Source organism: Astyanax mexicanus, chromosome 10, assembly GCF_023375975.1.
Source record: "Astyanax mexicanus isolate ESR-SI-001 chromosome 10, AstMex3_surface, whole genome shotgun sequence".
NCBI lineage: Eukaryota > Metazoa > Chordata > Actinopteri > Characiformes > Acestrorhamphidae > Astyanax > Astyanax mexicanus.
The window spans coordinates 46,463,093-46,483,405 of record NC_064417.1 but is presented as its reverse complement, the minus strand read 5'-3'; the positions used below and the strand labels follow the sequence as shown (position 1 = coordinate 46,483,405).

General features: G+C 39.4%; 1 protein-coding gene across 1 annotated transcript in view; it reads left to right on the top strand.

Moving 5' to 3' along the window:
• The window catches only part of gpc3 (glypican 3), a 261,250-nt gene that overhangs the window by 45,337 nt on the left and 195,600 nt on the right, over window positions 1-20,313 (top strand). The gene's annotated exons all lie outside the window — the stretch shown is intronic.

Below are 20,313 nucleotides of genomic sequence, written 5' to 3'. Positions count from 1 at the left end.
TGGACTCTAATTCAGTGACTCAGAACTACACTTCCCAGGATTACCCTGTGCTCTCTTTCCTCATCATACTAATTAATCTTATTGTTCTCACCTGTGCTGCCCTGTATAAATACCCCTCATTTCCTGTTCTCTGTGACCGGTATTGAATCTAGTTTCTAGCTCTTCTACCTTGCGTTCTCCCCATTTTCTCTGCCTGTTTATTTACCGACTTCTGCTTTAGCTTAGCCCTTCTGTTTAAGATTGTTTTCTGGTTTGACCCTTGCGTGTTTTTGGACCTTGCTCTCTGCCTTTGCCCATGGTTAGTGTTGTTAATCTTTTGTTTATGGCTTTCGGCTTCAGTTACTCCTGTATGTTGTTTGTTTATGCTGCCTTACTGTTATTAGCTACACTTTTACTTGGTTTTCCTTGTGGTACTGCTACTATCTTTAATAAATTCTCTGATTTTAATCCGCGTGTATCTCAGCCGTGTCTGGCATTCATGACAGACACACCTTAAATTCTTTTTTTATTATTATTATTTTAAAATGTTCTGCATTGTAGATCATTGCAGTCATTGGATTTTTTTCACACAGCTGGAATTCAGGCTTTCAGTTAACAGCTGTGCCTCGTCAAGAGTTAATTACTTGAATTTCTTGCCTCTTAATGTGTTTAGATTTAGTCTGTCTGACTAATTTCAAGGAAGTTGAAAGTATCCTCAAGTGAACATCAAAAACATTATGATGAAACTGGCTTTCATAAGCCCCAGGAAAGAAAAAGCACAGGATAAATTCATCAGAGTTTCCAGCCTCAGAAACCGCAAGTTAACAGCACCTCAGATAAGAGCACTTAAATGCTTCACAGAGTATTTTGTTTTTGAGTTACTACATGATTCCTTATGTGTTTATTTATAAAAAAATAAGTAAAACAATGAATAAGATAATGTGTCTAAACTTTTGACTGATACTGTATATGTATATGTATGCATTAGGGGTGGGCAATATTATATCGTATACAAAATATCGTGACACAGAAATATCATGATATTAAAAATCCATATCGTGATAATAGGGCTGTTCTGTCTTAAAAGTAGTCTATTATTTACTGTGAAGCTTTAGGTGTATTTATTGTATAATTGTTTTAGTTTGCAGTTTGTATTCATGCACTAAATATTCTGCAATATTATTTGCTGCATTATATTATTTTATGCTATATTATTTATTTTGCCACAGTATGATTATTCTGTTATACTATTATACTATATTCCTGAAATTAACAAATTATTTTAGTTTTCCTATATCACCAAGTATATCATTATCGCAAAAATACCCTGAAATATCGTGATATTATTATATATACTCCTAGTATGCATCAGGTATCAGCATTAGCCCATAATTATTAACAATTATCAGCCTACGCCTAATGTGTATTTTTGACCATCCCTGCAGTGCAGGGTATCTCTGAGTTTCACAGTTTTTTTTCCTGACAAATGGTAAATAAAAGATTGAATAAATTATGACATATTTAAAAAACGTACTACTGTGAGGTATATGAATAATTTATACTGAAATATTAACACTCAGAGAAAAGTCTCTCTGAAAAAACGAGCCGGTGATTGATTGGGAGTGAATGTTTATGTAAATCACATCACTAAACAGATATACTGTGCATATTAATACGTATATTTGTTATCTGTCACTCACTGGCATTAATAGCTGAACTGTGAGATGCTGCAGGAGTCCAGCAGTAAAGTCAGTAATCCTGTACAGTGAGGGTGTTTTTTGGGACTCTGGCCGTCGTTCAGGTTGACAGACAGTTTAATTCCTGTGGCGGGGACCGGGGGGGATTTAGGGGGGACCGGGGGGGATTTGGGGGGGCGCTCTGGGCTGTGTTAGCCTGCTTAGAGACGGCGTTCCTCGGCTAATTCACACCCTGTCTTTTTCATTAAAAAAACAAATTAACATGTAATCCCCATATCAAAGACTGTAATATAAAAGGAGAGTCATATCGGATTTTTTCCATTTACTCGTCTCTTAATCCACTCCCGAAAGAGTCTGTGGCAGGTGTGTGTGTGTGTGTTTGAGTGTGGGGTGTGTGGGTGTGTGTCTGCAGGGGGCAGGGGGCTTCTTCCAAACAAAAAATGGGCATTGTTGGGTACTTTAACATAAGTAAAATATTTATTTAGTCTGTATCACATTAAACTGTTTTTATAGCATTTCCATTTTTTTTGTTCAAATTAAACCATATTAAACCTTACTAAACAGTGAATTATTACTCTTTACTTTTAATGAGAGCATTGTAAATAAATACTGAAGTGATTCAGGATATAAAGGAACACATAATAAATAATGTAGTAACTTAAAAGTGTTAAACTGTCATGTCTTAGCCCTGTCTCATGTCTCTGTGTGTTTTCCTCACGTGACCTGTGCTCCCCTGTGTCTCCTGTCTCAGTACTTTTCCACCTGTGTCTCATTTGTAGCTCCGCCCCTTCCCCAGGTGTTTCTAATTATAGTGTGTTTTATGTTACTATGAATAGCCCTCCTCTGCCACCTTGTCCTCCGTCGGTCTTTGCACTAACCTCTGTTGTTTTGTCTCTCTGTGTTTCTCCGCGTTTCTATAACCCTAGCTCCGTGTTTATTCCTAGTTTGTTTCCTGTGCTCCTTATTTCTCTGTTTATCTCCAGTTTATGTTTCCAGTCCCTTGTTTATTTCCGTTAACTCCTTGTATTTAACCCTGCTTTGTGTTTATTAGTTTATTCCCTTGTATTTATTTCCCTGCCCTGTTTGGTTTGTTTATTTTTATTATATTCTCTAGTTTGTTTTAGTTCTCTGGTTCCTCTCGTTTGTTTTCTGGTTATTTTCAGACATTTAGTTTTTTTTCCCTAGTTCATTGTATATATCTCCCTGTTCCGTGTTTTAGTGTTTACTTGTTTCTTTGTTACTTGTTATTTATTTATTAAATTATTATTTATTGATTTCACCCTACCTGCACTTGTGTCCGCCTCCTCGTCTCCCTGCCTGGGTCATCCGTGACATAAACAAACCAAAAAATACTCTGTGAAGCATTTAGATGCTCTTATCTGGGGAGCTGCTAACTTGCGGTTTCTGAGGCTGGTAACTCTGATGATCTTAACCTGTACAACAGAGAAAACCCTTGCTCTTACTTTCCTGGGGTGGTCCTGATGAGAGCCAGTTTCATCATAACATTTTTGACTGTCTATGTTCTTGAAATGTTTCGATTTGACTGACCTTCATTTTTTAAAGTATTTTTATCTGTATTTAGAGAAGTAGTAATAGTATTAGAGCATATTAGAGAAGTAGTAATATGTATTAGAGCATTACTCAAATATTCACTATTCACTGTATACCTGTAACTCTACCTCTTCACTACTTTACAACTGATGCTCCCAAACACATTAAGAGACAAGAAATTCAAGTTTTTGAATTAACTCTTGACGAGTTCAGCACAGCTGTTAACTGAAAGCCTGAATTCCGGGTGACTCTACCTCATAAAACCGACTGAGAAAATACAGTTAAGATGTGCAAAACTGTCTCTATCTAAGCAAGAGGTGCTACAGGGGTTGAACAATGAATCTGAAACACCTGTCATTTTAGTGTGGGAGGTTTCATGGCTAAATTGGAGCAGCCTGGTGGTCAATCTTCATTAATTGCACATTGCAGCAGTAAGAGCAGAGTGTGAAGGTTCAATTAGCAGAGTAAGAGCACAGTTCTGCTCAAAATATTAATATTGCAATGCACACAACATTATGGGTAACATACCAAAGTCTAAAAGAGGACAAATTGTTGGTGCACGTCTTGCTGGAGCATCTGTGACCAAGACAGCAAGTCTTTGTGATGCATCAAGAGCCACGGTATCCAGGGTAATGTCAGCATACCACCAAGAAGGACCAACCACATCCAACAGGATTAACTGTGTATGCAGGAGGACGCTGTCTGAAAGGGATGTTCGGGTGCTATCCCAATTCTATCCAAAAAACATAAACCCCGGCTGCCCAAATCACGGCAGAATTCAATGTGCACCTCAACTCTCCTGTTTCCACCAGAACTGTCCGTCACCACAATAAATTATTGTGCTCTAAAACCAGGTGTTTCAGTTTCTTTGGCCAACCCCTGTACTTTGGAGAATCGGAAATATAAAACATATTCTGGTTTGTATAGATGTTTGGATGACTTTAGTATTAATATACAATATTGATATTAATCAACATATTTATATACCTTTTATTGTTTAGGAGAACACAAGACATTCATATTATCCTTTTGTGTCGAACAAACATGGAATTTGGCCTCTGCCCTTAAACCTAATCAGTAAACATGGCAGTACACTGTTTGTACTGATATTTATATATAAAAAAAATATCATAAGCTTCGATGTAAAGTACCACAAAGAACAGGAAAAGAAACACAGAACGAATAAAGAAAAACAGCAAGCACATCAGGTCAGCACTACTTCCAACACCTAACTGCTGCTGCTGACAGCAAACACCTCAGCCCCTTAAAAAAGAAATCGGGCACTTCTGAAACCCTCCAAACAACTGTGAGAATATACCGGAGCTGTGAAAACACCACACACACACACACACACACACACACACACACAGCAGCCCCACCAGGCCGTGGTCAGCAGACGTGTGGCTGGGAGCTGCTCGGTCACGTCCTGTTTCACACTCAGGCTTTTATAAGGGAAGGCATCAGTAGGCATCAGAGGAGGAGGAAAGCTGAGATTTAGAGGACTTGGCGAGCTGGTGTTCTTTATGTTAAAAGTACCTGAGCTGTAAATAGTTATTACTGTTGTCTTTATGTCCTCTTAAGTGTTTCAATGAAGAACGACAACAACAGTGTGAGAACATTTAAATAGACATGTTTACTGTTCTCAGCCTCTCTGTTTAATTTGCTGATGACATCCGTGCCCTTGTGTGCTTCAGCTTCACTTTACGTGTTGAATGGCATTGGCCAGCACTGAATCTTTAATCAGTGTGGTACAGTTTATACTGTATTATCATTATATGCAGATTGTGTTAAGGATGCATTGAAATGAAACTTTTGAATACTGAGGGCCCTATTTTGGCCATCTATAGCGTATCACTCAATTATGTATCATGCAGCTAAATTTAGGGCATGTCGTGTGTCTTTGGTATCTAGAGTAGGGCTGCAACTAATGATTATTTTGATAGTCGACTAATCTGATTATTATTTTTTCGATTAGTCAACGATTATTTCTGCCATGTCCTTCATCTTTAAAACAATTGAAACATCTGAGCATGTTCCAAAAATAACGATTAGTCGACAATTCAATTTGTAGTCAACAAATTTAAATAATCGACTTTGTCGATTATATCGACTAATCGTTGCAGCCCTAGTCGTGAGGGCACAAAAGTACACCTTGTGCAGCTGGAAACTCGCAAAAAGCATGTACTAATTCTCTCTTATTAATCATGGGTGTGTTTTGGGCGTAACGTGAAATAAACCAATCAGTGTGTCAGTTGCCATTCCCTTTATTAGGAGTCAGGTGAGCTCTGACTTTGGCGTGTTCGTATCTTAACAGTGCGGTGCTTTTGCACGTCTCAACAGAGGGAACTGAGCTGCTCATTCACACTGTGAAGGTACACCAGCAGCTTATTTAAGGAAACAGCAATGTTATTTAATTTTTTATTCTGTTTATTGTTAATGAAAAAGTAGCGTTTACACGGTACAGCGTGTCCGTGTGTGTGTGTCTGTTGCCTAACAACAGGCCTAGGTGCTAACTGGCAGATCCTAATAGGTAACTGACAGTTAAAACAGAGAAGTATCTTAGAGAACTCAGCGAGTTTGTGGCCACTATCTCAGCTGCCTTCCTCTCACACTCACACATTGCCTTGAGCCGACCCCCAGCTCAGTTGTGCAAGCTTTAGTCATATTCGCCATAGTATCACACCTTTATTCATAATGCATTTGATTATACTTCCTTAGCTTGATTTATATTGAAATCATAGTAATGTGGCTGATTATACTTTATTCGCTTGATTAATATTGGGTTATAGTAAGAAGCTTTAAGGCACAGTATATAAAGCTTCATAACACCTTTCCACAATGCATAGAGTACATTTCATTAAGCTGATTATTATTGATTATAGTAAAATACTTTAAAGCATATTTTACACAGTGTTTAACAAGCAGGGATGTCCATGTGCTGATGGCACACAGTGCGCACGGCACTACTGCATGGCATGGCAAGATATGATTGGGCTGTTGACCATTGTCTGTTGACCATTGTCAGGGTTTTAATCAGTCAGTGGCGCACCTGTATTTCCGGCCACCAAGATAAAAGCACACAAGAAATTTACCTGAACACACCTCACTTCCAGACCACCACGCCCATCAGTGTAGATTAACTTTTTCATGTTTAAATGAATTACATAACTTTAATATATTTGTTCCCTGATTTTCAACAAAAAACGCATGTTACTGTTCTAGTCCTGTACAGCATGTGACTTTCAGCTGCAAAACAGCCAGTTTATGAAGAGGTATTTAACTGAGTAAATTGATGCTGAGCGTTATAAGGGATTCGGAATGCTTTATTCCTTTTCGTTTTTTTCAGTAGAGTGTAAAAATAAACTTAAACCTGGCATTTGAGTTTAAGCTCTCTGTTAGCTCTCTCTCACACTCCCTGCCACAGCTGCTAAAAACATCTTACCTAAAAATAATTCAGTTTTATTACTTTCTTGCTATTTTTGGACCAAAATCTCTAAATACAACATGACCAGTCCTTCCTTTCAAGTCCTTTCTCTTCATTGGAAACCTCTACTGTGCCTTGTAGGACTGTGTGCCTTGTACTGTACCCTTGCCACTCATTGCTAAGATATAGATATAGATCCAGTTCCAGTCTACAGCCCATCGACCTCCGAGCTCAAGCTCTTCCTTCACACAGAGTTTATTTTAAACCATAATCTGCTGCACCTCTTCCTACCAAGCACTTCAGGTCTTCAGAAGACCTTGAGCAGACGGCCGGGTTCTGGGCTGAAGCCGGTCTCTGCAGGAAGGTACCTCTCCAGGAGGAGAGTTGATGACCACGGCTGTAGAGGCCATCTGTTGTCATGCACAATTTGTCAGCCAGCCTCTACCCCATTCATCACCGGTCGCTGTCTGACCACCGAAATGCCGCTGAACCCTGACCCTGATTTCTTCACTGTGATAATGAAGTGCTTTATACTGACGTTCAGGCCGGTGGAGAATACTGAGGCTGAGGAGAAGAGTCTGACACACAGCAGTGGGACAGGAAGAAAAATATAAATGGATTAAACAGACGTGATTTAAGCATGCTGCAGCCTGTCAGTCCAGTTTTTGTCCATTTTTCTATTCCTTGGTCTTTCTTTTCATCCTTCCTTTTTTCTTTTCTTTTATGTCACACTGATTCACTAATGCTTGTGTATCCTGTCTTTCACTTCATATCTCTTTAGTGCAGTATGTTCTCTGAAGGCACCCGTAAAACACTCATTATTGGTCAGTTTGACGACATGTGGGCTGTTATGTATAACACAATATTTATTCAATGTACAGCATCAGTTTCAAGTTTGGACACACCAGTTATTTTTTTGCATTGTAAATTAATTTTTTGTTTTATAATTTAGATTCTTTAAAGTAGCACCTCTTGCTTAAATGACAGTTTTGCACTTAGATTTTGCACAGATTTTCTCAGTCAGCTTTATGAGGTAGAGTCACCTGGATTTCAAGCTTTTAGTTAACAGCTGTGCTGAACTTGTTAAGAGTTAATTACTTGAATTTCTTGTCTCTTAATGTGTTTGAGAGCATCAGTGGTAAAGTTGTGAAGATGTAGAGTTACAGGAATACGGTGAGTGAGGAATACCAAGAGTGAACTTTTTTTTATCTTGTTTGGGAAATAGAAGAACAGGGAGAAAAAGGCGCTCTGATTGGTCTCTTTTCTACAAAGAGTCTGTGAGTCAGCCAATCAGTTTTTGGTATGGGCTGGCAGTGTTTTTTTCCCTCCTGGACATGATGGTTTTCGTTGAGCATCGTTTTAATTAATTGATTAATTAATTAATTTGTATTTTTTTGAACGAAGGCTGGGGGGTCTCCAAGTCCAGGTCCGGGGGTACCTCACTGCCTGAGTACAGGAGTCCAAAATTGTGCACTCCGTATTGAGGAACAGCCACAGATCTGTGTTTTTTTTTTTTTTTTTTGAGATGTGAAGCGATTGGGATTAGTTTTTTAGTCTACAAGGTCTTGCACTGTTGTCTAATTATCTATATATTTATACAATTATCTTTCTATTTAATTTTCCTTAGCAACAGACAGTTTGAAATTAGTGAAATTAATGAACTTTCAGATCGAAAATGAAATAAGTGAAAGATAACGGTCAGTGAGTGTACAGAGCCGAGTGAATTAAAACAGCTTTTAAATCCATACAGAGGTGGAGGTGAAATTTGAAGGTTGACTGCTTTGTTTAGTTCACTGAGTTTTTGAACTTCACCAGTCAGACATGCTTCTGTTCACCTTTAGCAATTAGACTCTAGCAATTAGAGATGTTCTCTCGCTGTGTAAGATTTAATGACTTGAACCCTTACACTAAACCTTAACCACTGTACGCCGGCCTCTATTCTCATTCTCATTAGTGCGTGACTCAGCTCCACTTTTTTTCAGCAGGTCGTCACTCCTGTTTCAGTTTCAGTTTTTTTTTTCTCCTTTACTTTTCAGGTAGTTTTTATACAGTCCTGTTTAATTCTGCATCCCTCACTCTATCAGTGAAGTTAATTTGCTTTTAGTTATTACTCCTATAGCATTTCACCATGAATAACCAGCAGCTCACACTCACTCACTACACTCACACTCAGTCCAGCTCAATCACACTTAAAAAACACAAATAAAAGTCCCTTATTTTATTATACGTTGAATAACAAAATAATAAAAACAAAAATACAAGGAGGGAAAAAAACACCACATCAAGTCATTTTTTATTTTAAAGCAGAAATTCAGCATTAAACCAGATTTGCACGACAACCCTAACTACTAAATGTAATCAATTTACTGCTGCTGGAGGACCATCTGGAGATGCACTGTCACCACCTACTGACCTGGAGGGTTTAGTTTTAGCCTTGAATTTTATTTAAAAATAAGAGTCCTTCATGTTGAATTTTTTACTTTGATTGTTTATTTAAATGGGTTTAAAAGTTTTTACCTTGTTTAAGTAACACTAAGCAGGTTCTAAATAAAGGATGAATAAACATTTGTGTCAATCGATTAAAAAAACGGCCTAATAAAAAAATCATAAAAATCAAGACAATAAATTTCCCATCAACACCAGTATAAGTTAAGATGCTATTGGTCAAGCTGACCTGCAGCATCTGGTTAGAGTGGTAAATGCAAACAGACCAGCAACTGTGGCAAACATCATATCCACATTTTATGCAAATATCATTATAATTTTAAAAGGATAGAAAAGTACATATTGTGATAGTAGTTGTATTCTGTTTTAACTCAAATCTATTTTTTGTTTGCTATTTACTGTGAAGCTTTATGGGTCTTTGGGTCCTATCTTACAGCCTGCGCTAGGTGGGTAGCAATGCTCATTGCTATCTTGCACCCCACAAACTGTCTATTTCACACCTTCCACCTGTGCTGTTTAAATAGCAACTGTGCATGTGAATATACCTACACCAATGTGCGGGTTTGGTGGTCTGGAAGTGAGGTGTGTCCAGGTACATTTTTGGCATATTGCTATCTTGGCAGTGGAAAACACAGGAGCTCCACTGACTGAATACAACCTAGACTACATTCAACAGTCAGACAGAATAGAAAATAAAATGTCATTGCTGTTTTCGTAAATTGTTTACTCGTGCACCTTTACAGCGTGAATGTGCAGGTCAGTTTCATCTGCTGAGAAGCACAGAAGCGCTGCACTGTTAAAATACCAATTCGCCACCTGGCTCTCGAAGGGAATTAAAGGCAATCAACTAGCTGATTTTTTTTTACGTTCTCCTCGAAACGCATAATTAATTAAGAGAATTAGTACAATCTTTTTGCACGTTTTGAGCTTTGCAGTGTGATAACAAACACACTGACACACCCTAAATCAAGCTGCACGGTGCAGGGTTGAAGACACGTTATGTTTGCAGTTTATATGCATGCACTAAATATTCTCTATTTTACTATTATCAAGATTTTTGATTATGTAGTTAAACTACATAGTTGTTAAGTTTTTTTTTCTACTGAATGTTTCAAACTAATAAAACCAACATCAATATTGGAGTAGTTTATTCCTGAAATTAATAAAATATTTTTCAGCGTTTTAAACTTATTGCCAAAAATATTGTTATCATAAAAATCAAAAAGTACCCAGAGATTCCATGATCTTATTTTAGGGCCATATCGCCCGCATCTACTCCTGTTTAACAGCGTCTTCTTCATGCTCTCAATGGAGTTATTTTGTTTTCAGTCGAAGTTTTGCCGTAACTCAATAATGTGGTGTCTCAATGGCACAAAGTCGAAGCAGCCGAAAGTGAAAAGCATCTAAAGTTGTTTACTCCCCGCCGGGGGCAGATTTAATAACCTAATGATGGTAGAGGCGCCTGCGTCATCTCGCAAACAAGCCCTTTGTGCATCTTTTGCCTGATGAGCGAGAATAAACCGGCCATTATGGCATCTTTTTCAATCAACTCATAATTAGTTTTCTAACTCAATCACTTGATGGTTATTTTTGTAGCTGCGGTGTGTTTGGCTTATTGCCACTGCAGGCTCTTCTGCGCAGCGTCGAGTGTGTAACGCCTCGGTGGAGATGAGTCTCTGTGCCTCAGAGCGATCTCTTTCCAGGTTGTGTACCGTGGTAAAGAGGGAGAAAGGCTTATAGTGCTGAAAGAAAGAGGCTGTGCGTTTAGCGGAGCGGCGGGGGGATGCCAAACCCTCTCTGTTCCTGAACATCGGCCCCCCTGCAGAGCTGAGGTCTAACCCTAATCTAACTCGACTGATCCAGCTGCTCAGAGTCTTTACAGCTTTACAGGCTTCCAAATGTTCATGCATATGTACAGTATATCCTCCCTGTTCACGACTGACATTAACATACATTCTGAGTCGTCTGATTATAAAGACAATGCTAAGAACCGAGGTTGTGTCATGCTGGCCAGACACACGTGGATACCAAACACGCAGTTTATTAATAACAGGGTTAGACTTACAGGAGTAGTTAGAGACAGGCAGGGTCAGAATCAGAATGGCAGCAAGGATAAACGACATACCAGAGTAAACAGGCATAAACAAGGGTCATACACAGGAAATCAAAAAAGTGAAAGGCTAAGCAAAACGAGAAGTCTAAATACAAGAAACAAACAGTAATAAGGGCAAGGCAAAGGAGTAATTAAAAATACAGAAATGAGCTGGTAACAAAGAGCAATAAACAAAAGAAATGCTTGGTAGGAGCAATACCCGGCAAATAGCTAATGAAAAGGAGGGGTATATATAATAACAGGACCAGGTGAAGGCAATCACAAGCTCGGCGAGTTTGAACAACGTAGTGTCTCATGATCAGCAACGTCTGGAAGGTCCGGTGTTGGTGCATGATGGGAGTTGGAGTCTTTAATGTGTGTATCAGAGTTCATAGGCAGTCTGACAACATCAGGACTGACAGGTGACTTGGGCATTTTTTTAAATACCATTTTTAGAAAATAATACATAAAAACATGCGTAACTAAAGGAGAAATATTGATATATATATATATATATATATATATATATATATATATTTATATATTAATATTTCCTTACACCCCTAAGGTCCACTATGTCAGCAGTCTGTATGACAGTGAAAATGACTAACGATTAAAAATTGTGCAGTTAATTCACGATTTTAATTAAATTCTTCTGTATGAACCCAGAATCAGTACTGGGTGTGGACTTAAGTATTTAGAGCAATAAATACTGATATAATTCCTGCCAATTTTCTGTGGGATGGAAACATGGAATTCAACATGGCCCATTTTATATTACAAGCGTGACACATTACATAGCTCTGGAAACAAATAAGGGACCACCTAAAATAATAAGATTCATTGATTTTACCAAATTGTATCACCTTATACATAGCAACTTTTTCAGAGTTAACTCTTTTATTGTTAAATTAACATCGATAGTGTTAAAATGTAACTCACAATGTTAATTTAACTCTAATTGTGTGGATTTAACACTGAGAAATATTCAGTGATTCTGATTATCTCCACCCTTCCGGCTTGGGAAGTAGCTTTTTTTGTCTTGCCCTCACCGGACCCAGCGCCATTATATTGAAACCAAAAGCTAAGCATGGGTTTCCCGCAAAGATCAGCACAAATCGCTACATCTCAGCTCAGTCTCAGAGGACTGAACAGCTGAATGGTTGAAGTCTCTTTCTGGAGAATGAAGCTGGAGTTCAGCTGTAAATCTTATTTCGTCTCGTTTTCTATTCTGTAAGTAAGGTGTAATCTTGTTGTGCTGATGATTTTCTGGAGAAATCTGTATTGGTTAGAGGAGCACAGGGTATCTGATGTATCTCGAGGAGCCGTAATTGGTTGGCAGTAGTCCTATCAACTGTGTAAAGCTCACTATGGCCCAATAACACACCTATAAATAGCTCAAATTCAATAACTTTAGATTGATTGCCTAAGAGAGATTATTTGCTGATTATTTCTCTGAACTGTCTGGTGCATTTGTGCTCCCATATGGTTGGTGATTGCGGTTAACTATCGTAAAACATTTAAACAAAAATCCAGATGTTATCTTCCCTAAAGAAGCCTAAAGAGTGTAACACATACCAGGACTAGAGCTGGAGTGTAATTGCAGTGACCCACTCAAGGTCAGGCTATACTGTGAGTAATTAGTCCTGCTTTGCTGACCTTCAGTTCTTTGGCCTTCAGCCAGATCGCAAGCATCTCTATTATATTGAAATTGTTTTATTGGTTATTTAATCTTAATGCACAAATACATTTAGACAAAGACAAAAAAATACTCTTCATATCTAAGCTCCACCAGCGGCTTGCGTTTATACTAAATCTTAAACCAAGCTGAAAAAAGCACGTTTTGGGAAAACATATTATGAATGGTTGCCAGATCTTAATGAATCTATTGTAAATTTTCTGTTACAGTATACTGAATATCTATTATATGTGCTCTGACTTTGTTGGATTGCTATTTTAACAGTGCAATGCTTTTAATAGCAATGCTATTTTATTTTGTGTTCTGTTTATGGTTGATGTAAAAGTTGGTTTTGTGCACAGCTGTGTGTCTTTGTGTGTTTCTCGAGTGGAGGTGTGTGTGCCCTAAGCATGCATGGCACGACTGCATTGCCAAGATAGCAATGAACTTTTGACTGCTGACCTCTGCCTAGGTTGTTTTCAGTCAATGGTACACCTGTGTTTTCCATTGCCAAGATAGCAGTACACCAGAAATGTACCTGAACACACCTCATTTCAAGTGTTTAACAATTGTAGACATCTGAGGTCTAATCATGCAGTTCGTGTTAGAGCTTCTGAGCTGCCTGATTTGAACAGAGCATACTGTATGATGTAGCAGAGCCTTATTTCAGGCCCAGCACCACACTGTTATAAACAGCAGTGGAGACCCGCCGGGAGTACAGCCGCGGATTTCCCTGGAGCAGATGGAGTGACACTGCTGCTGCCGGGATGAGCAGACAGTAGATCAAGTAGTTAGTTAGTGGAAGCTCTGTATGTTTAAGGCTTTGCACAGATGAAGACTGAGTGTATGAAGGTCCTGAGCGTTATCCTGAAATGACTGCACTGGCTGGCGTTCATCTTCTCGCAGGCCAGGTGCTCCTCAGCCTATTAGGAAGCCCACGAGAAACGCTTCATTAATTGTGGTGCAGCAATTATTCTGTGAGGTAGCGGTTGCTCTGGATGGTGGTGGTTTGTGAATGTGACGGAGGAAGTGGTGCAGAAGGATTGGAGCTCTGGCCCTGAGGAAGCAGATGGTGAAAAAAGAGAGGAAAACAGAGAGAGAAAAAAAAAGGAGTGAGAGAGAGCGAAAGACCAAAAGCCATAGAGCCCCACAGGCAAAGCCCAGAGCACCCCTTGAGTCTGAGGGCAGATATCACATGCTACTGGAGACTGGAGGACAAGCACTCATCAACTCTTTATTTATGCAGATCGGCTCTAATACCCGCCCACGCTCGTACGTCTGCAGCCCAAATCTCATCAGGACGCATCAGGAGAGCCCTGCCATCTTCACGTTACGTCCCAGTTCTGTCAGCTGAGCTTGTAGAGGCGGTGGCCGTGTTACAAATCCTTCAGCAACACTTGTAAATCCCCCATTTACACCGACTCTCCTCCCTCCTCTGGCTTATTGCTCTCAGTCATCCTGCACTTTCACAACCCTCACTTTCTCCAGTTTCAATTCCTCACACACATTTCTTTAAGACCCCCCGAAATACTTGTTGATATTGTTGAAAAGACATGGGATATAAGTTTTGCCTCAACCTAGGTTTTTGCTTGGCTGTTCACGCAGGCAATGGTCATTACCACCCACCAAAAACCTAGCTTACCAACTAGCAGCACCTTAGCAATTATCATGGATACCATAGCAACACCATATCAACCACCTAGCAACCAACATGGATACCATAGCAACACCATAGCCACCACCTAGCAACCACTTAGCAAGATTTTAGCACCCAGCAAAGACACCATTGCAACCAGCCATGAATCAGCATATTGGGGTTGGGAGATGCGTTTTAAAACCGTGGGGGGGGGGCGGGTGTGTTGTGATGAGGGGGGTGGGAGATGCTTTTTTAAATCGTCGGGGGGGGGAGGGGGGTAGTGGTGACTTGAGGTGTGTTTTAAAATTGTCAGCGGGGGAGGGGGGGGTGGGGGGGTTTGGAGATGTGTTGTAAAATCGTCAGCGGGGGGGTGGTGGAGGGATGTGTTTTAAAATCGTCAGCGGGGGGGATGCGTTTTAAAATAGTCAGGGGAGGGGGGTGCATTTTAAAATCGTCGGGGGGGGTGGGGTGCGTTTTAAAATCATCATCAGCGGGGGGGTGGGGGTTCTTGGGTTGGGTTGGGGTCAGCGTCCTGTCATTACTCCGCAATTTTATTTGGGGCTTGGATTTGGCGCCCCCTCTAGTGCAGCGCTTTTTCATAACCCTTTTTGCGCCACTGCTTGGGGCACTCCTTCTGAATTCCGGGAGATTATATGTGACTCGCGGGTATCAGGGAGCCACTACTCAAATGCGGGAGACTCCCGCAGCTTCAGGGAGACTTGGTTTGTCTGAGATGGTCAACTTGGTTAGCTACATAGTTAGCTAGCAAGTTAGCTAACAGGCTAAGCACCACAACACACAATATAATACCGCCCAACCCTATTACTGAACATTAACAGTAATTTTAGATCTCTACAAATGTGACATATCAGCGAGTTTTCCAGGACTACATGTTCTTGCATCAGTTAAAATACCGGAGCCTCAGGTTATATACAGTAAATCTAATTCATCACATACTATAAGAAAGCAGATTTTCTGAAGTATTGAGGCACTCGAGAGGCCATTTAGTTTTGTTTTTCATGGCACAGACATCTCAGGTTGTCAATTCTGTAGCAAACATCTGGTATTGTACGACTACACTACTCAAATAGGAAAGATGGGTTATTGGATTAGCGTAGCTCATATCCTACATATTGTACATGTTAAGAACATGTAGCTGCTAGTTTTCAAACTGAAATTTTATTTTTATTTTAAGTAAGTTATTTCTATTGTTTATTATCATGTGTTTGAGATGACAGCAGGGCATAAATCAAGTAGCCACTCCCATCTCACTTGTTTATGCTGTAATTTCTTATCCCAATTCTATTAAAAATCCTGTTAAATACATGACACTATGGATAATGCAATATTAAACGCAGACACAACTGGGGCATGAAATGTCTCATCCACCTGGCACCCACTATCAGGCCAGTTTGCCATATTCACTCACAAGATAACACCTCAAAACTTACACAGGTGTTTTTGAATTCCCAAGCATGCAAACCCATGATTTTGTTTGAGTAGCAGAAGCGGCTGTGTCTCAAATGCTCCTGCAACACTTGTAAATCCCTCGTTTACACCGCCGCTCCTCCCTCCGCTGGCTTATTGCTCACTTTTACTTCCTCCAGTTTAATTTTGCCATTTGCTTTGAGGGTGATTTTTTTACGCTCCGGGCTTTCGAACGTCTAATCGTCCGGCCGCTGTTTGATATGGCCCATTCTCCCCAAAATTCAGCGCCTGCCTCTCTGTTGATAGTGTGGCAGTCGCAGTCGGCGCTGCATGGGGCGCATTTGCATTTTTGTTTCAGTGGCGGCTCCGGGAGCTTCAATAGCGTCTGCATTATCAGCGCAGAAGAAAAGAGAGAAGTCTCTGAGAGTTTAATTTGCTGCTGCGCTCGGCTCCTGGCTGTGTGGGCCGGCCGGGTTCTGCGGGCGGAGGCTGATTCGGGCTCTCTGATAATGAAGGGCTTTATTGTGATGTTGGATCCGGAGCTGGAGCTGGAGTCGGTACTGATGCTGGAGCTGGAGGAGACTATTGTAGAGAACCTTTTAAAAAAGTGATAAACAGCGCACTGAATCAACTGCTGTTTTTACACTCGCTCTGCCTGTTTCCTCTTTATTCCTTCTTCTTTCGCTCTGTTCTTTTATTCTTTTCATCTGCTTTCCTTTTGTTTTCCATTTTTCTTTTAATTAATTTTTGTTTCGTTGTTTTTCTTTATAGCGTCTTTACTTATCATTTTTTGTTCCTCTTTTGTGTCTTTCTTTGTTGTTTTTCTTTGTCTCTCTGCCCTTTTTTTGCTTTTCTCTCTTTCTGTCTTTTCTTTCTTCTTGCCTTTCATTTTCTCTTCATATGTTTTGTTTTTCTTCCTCTCTTTATCATTCTTTTGTTTTTTTTGTATCTCTGTCTTTCGTTTTGTTTTTCGCAACTCTCTTTTTTCTTTCTTAGTCTATTTGTCTCTTTCTTTCTCTTTCTTTTTACTCTTTTTTGGCTTATAGTCCTTTTTTCTTTCTTTCTTTCTTAATTTTTGTCTCCTTATCTTTTCCTCTCCATTGTTTTGCTGTCTTTATCTATAACCATGTGTGTTTACTGCAGTAGAGTGGAATGACTGAAGATCTGTTTCAATATTTCTTTCTTTTTTTTTTTTTTAACATTTTTCCTTTGTGTATTTCTTTGTCTTTTTGTCTTTCCTTTTTTCTCTTTCTTTTTTCACTCCCTTTGGCTTCTAGTCTTTCTTTCTTTCTTTCTTTCTTTGTTTTTCTCTCCTTTGTTTTCTCTCTCTCTCTGTAAATCGTGTGTGTTTAGTGTTGTAGAGTAGAATGACTGTTGAAGGTCTGTTGAATATTAATTGATAAATACAGAGATATTAAATGCAGTAATTGAGTGTTTTTGTTCAGATGAATCAGATGGATAAATAGTGTTTAGTGGGATGGGGAGGTGCTGCAGTGTCCTGTCAGTCAGATCAGTGTGAGGTTTAGTTTTGAGGTGCTCTCGGGCGTCAGGGCTGCAGTAATTAGGCTGGGTGACGGCGGCTGGGAGGAAGCTGGGTGATGGTATCAGAGTGTAGTTTAGTGAATGTGAGGAGTCTGTTGTTGGGAGAAGGTTGGTATCCGTGTGCTGTCCCACGTCTGAGCGCTGGGTAATGATGAAGGCTCTCGGCAGAACGCTTTCTGAACCTCACCGCAGAAAACAAACAGGCAAACGGAGCGTCTGCGTTCTGATCAAAGAGCCTTTTGAAAAGCTATCATCAAACCCGAGCCCCCAGAGCTCCTGTCACCCCGCCTCCTCCATCCTGCTCCACTTACCATACACTGCCCCGCACTACAGATACTATAGCTACTATAACTCTGAACAAATCTACACCCCTCCTGATTTCAGCAGCATTACAGCAGTGTGTGATTACGCTCTTTTCTTCCTTTGTGTTCATGTGTGTTTGTGGATGTTTACACTCACCAGACACTTTATACACTTTATATTTTAAAGCATTATTTTCATAGAAAGACTGAGACAATAAAAACAGAAAAGTTAGAACAACACCTGAACACATTTTTTCAGATATATTCAATCTGATATATCCCAAAAATCAAAACAAGAGACCATATATTACACTGACATGCCTTTTGGCAAGCCCCATGGAAGCTAAAGAAGGCTGCACTTCTGGGGTATAAGTGTTTGGAGTCTCCTGTGTTGAAGTTTTAAACAAACCAGAATATGTTTTATATTTTAGATTCTTCAAAGCTTTGCACATCTTGGCTGGATTTTCTCAGTCAGCTTTATGAAGTAGAGTCACCTCTTTCAGTTAACAGCTGTGCTGAATTTGTCAAGAGTTAATGACTTGAATTTCTTCTCTCTTAATGTGAGAGCATCAGTTGTAAAGTAGTGAGGAGGTAGAGTTACAGGTATACAGTGAATAGTGAATATTTGAGTAATGATCTAATCCAGATTATGATGCAAGAACTTCTCAACTAAGTAAAGAAAACAATACTTTAAGAAGTGAAGGTCAGTCTGAAGAATCTGAAGAATTTCAATAACTTTGAAAGTTTCCTCAAGTGCAGTCGTCACAAAGACCTTTAAAACCTTATGATGAAACAGACTGCAGTATTTTGGTTTGTTTAAAACTTTTAATTTACTACATGATTTCTTATGTGTTCCTTCGTAGTCTGGATGACTTCAGTATTCATTTACAATGTAGGAAAAAATAAAAAACACGATGCGTCTATTATTTTCTATTATTTAATTGCAATTATTTTCTATTCTTAAACTATGTTTAATTTTATTAGATTAGTGTAAAGTCATTCAGATATTATTCTTTTAGCCGAATTTACTGATGTTTAGGCATGTGGATCACATTGTTGGTGTTTAAATCTTTTGGAGATCTGCTCTTAATAAACATTTTTATTAAATAATAGGTCTTCTTCAGTGTTGCAGAGATAATTAACATCATTCTGAACAGATTTCACTCATTCAAACAGCTTAGTTTTAATGCTCTACTTACTCAACAAAATCGGCTCGGGGAGAACGTGCACGGGCTTGGGCCGGGTTGGGCTGGACATTTTGGACCCTAAGCTAACCTCTAAATCGTTAGGGTCTCTGGTGGGTGGCTTTAAAAATTTTAATATATCATTTAATTAGAAAAGTTAGCTTTTGTTAGCCTATATGATGCTCACTGGATACTAGAAAAATAGATTTTAAAAATCTATTTCCCATTTAAACACACACACACACACACACACACATGATTTATTAGACTATACCGCTGTTAGCGCCCACATGCAGCCAGTTGGTGAGGAGAATACGTTCATGTCTGTTGATGGTTAGCAGTGTAGGTGCAGCATTAGCTAACAGAACAGAACAGCCAGGCTGATACGTTATACGTGTGTGTGGGTTTAGGCTGTACTACATATTTTTACCACTTTTAATAGTGGGGGAGTTTGTTTCCTGTAGCTGTTTACTCTCTGGCATTGAGAGCATTGTCGTTCACCTTGTTCACCTCTTGGCCCTGACCGCGGTGAGTGTTTGTGTTGGACGTCCTAACCCCCGGTCCTGTGAGCCCTGAACCAGCCCTGCGGCGCCCCGTGTATTTAAAGTCCAGTGGATGTATTTTTCATACGCCACCTTACATTATTAAATAGCTTATGCAACACATGAAGTCAGCCACCCGAGTGAAGCCAAGCCAAAGGCCTGAGGACACTGCAGAAGAGTGTCTCCTCCCATCTCTCTCTCTCTATCCCCCAGTGTGCTCATGGCAAACCATGTGAATTATCAGAATTCGAGCGAGGCCTGACGGTGGATGCCAGATGGAAGGGAAAATACATTTCTGAAGTTGTGCATTTTTTACATTCCTCGATCTGCAGAGTCACATGTGTGCCACTTACTGTGCTGTCCAATAAGATAGTGCCTCCTCTGACTTATTCCCGGTAATGATAGTGACCGGTGGTATCTGGTAGGGGTGGGCAGTATTATATCGTATACAATATATCATGACACAGAAATATCATGATATTAACAATCCATATCGTGATAATAGGGCTGTTCTGTCTTAAAAGTAGTCTATTATTTACTGTGAAGCTTTAGGTGTATTTATTGTATAATTGTTTTAGTTTAAAGTTTATATGCATGCACTAAATACTCTGCAATATTGTTTGCTGCATTATATTATTTTATTCTATATTATTTATTTTGCCACATTATGATTATTCTGTTATACTATTATACTTTATTTCCGAAATGAATGAATTATTTTAGTTTTCCTATATCGCCAAGTATATCATTATCGCAAAAAATATCCTGAAATATCGTGATATTATTTTAGAGCCATATCGCCCACCCCTAGTA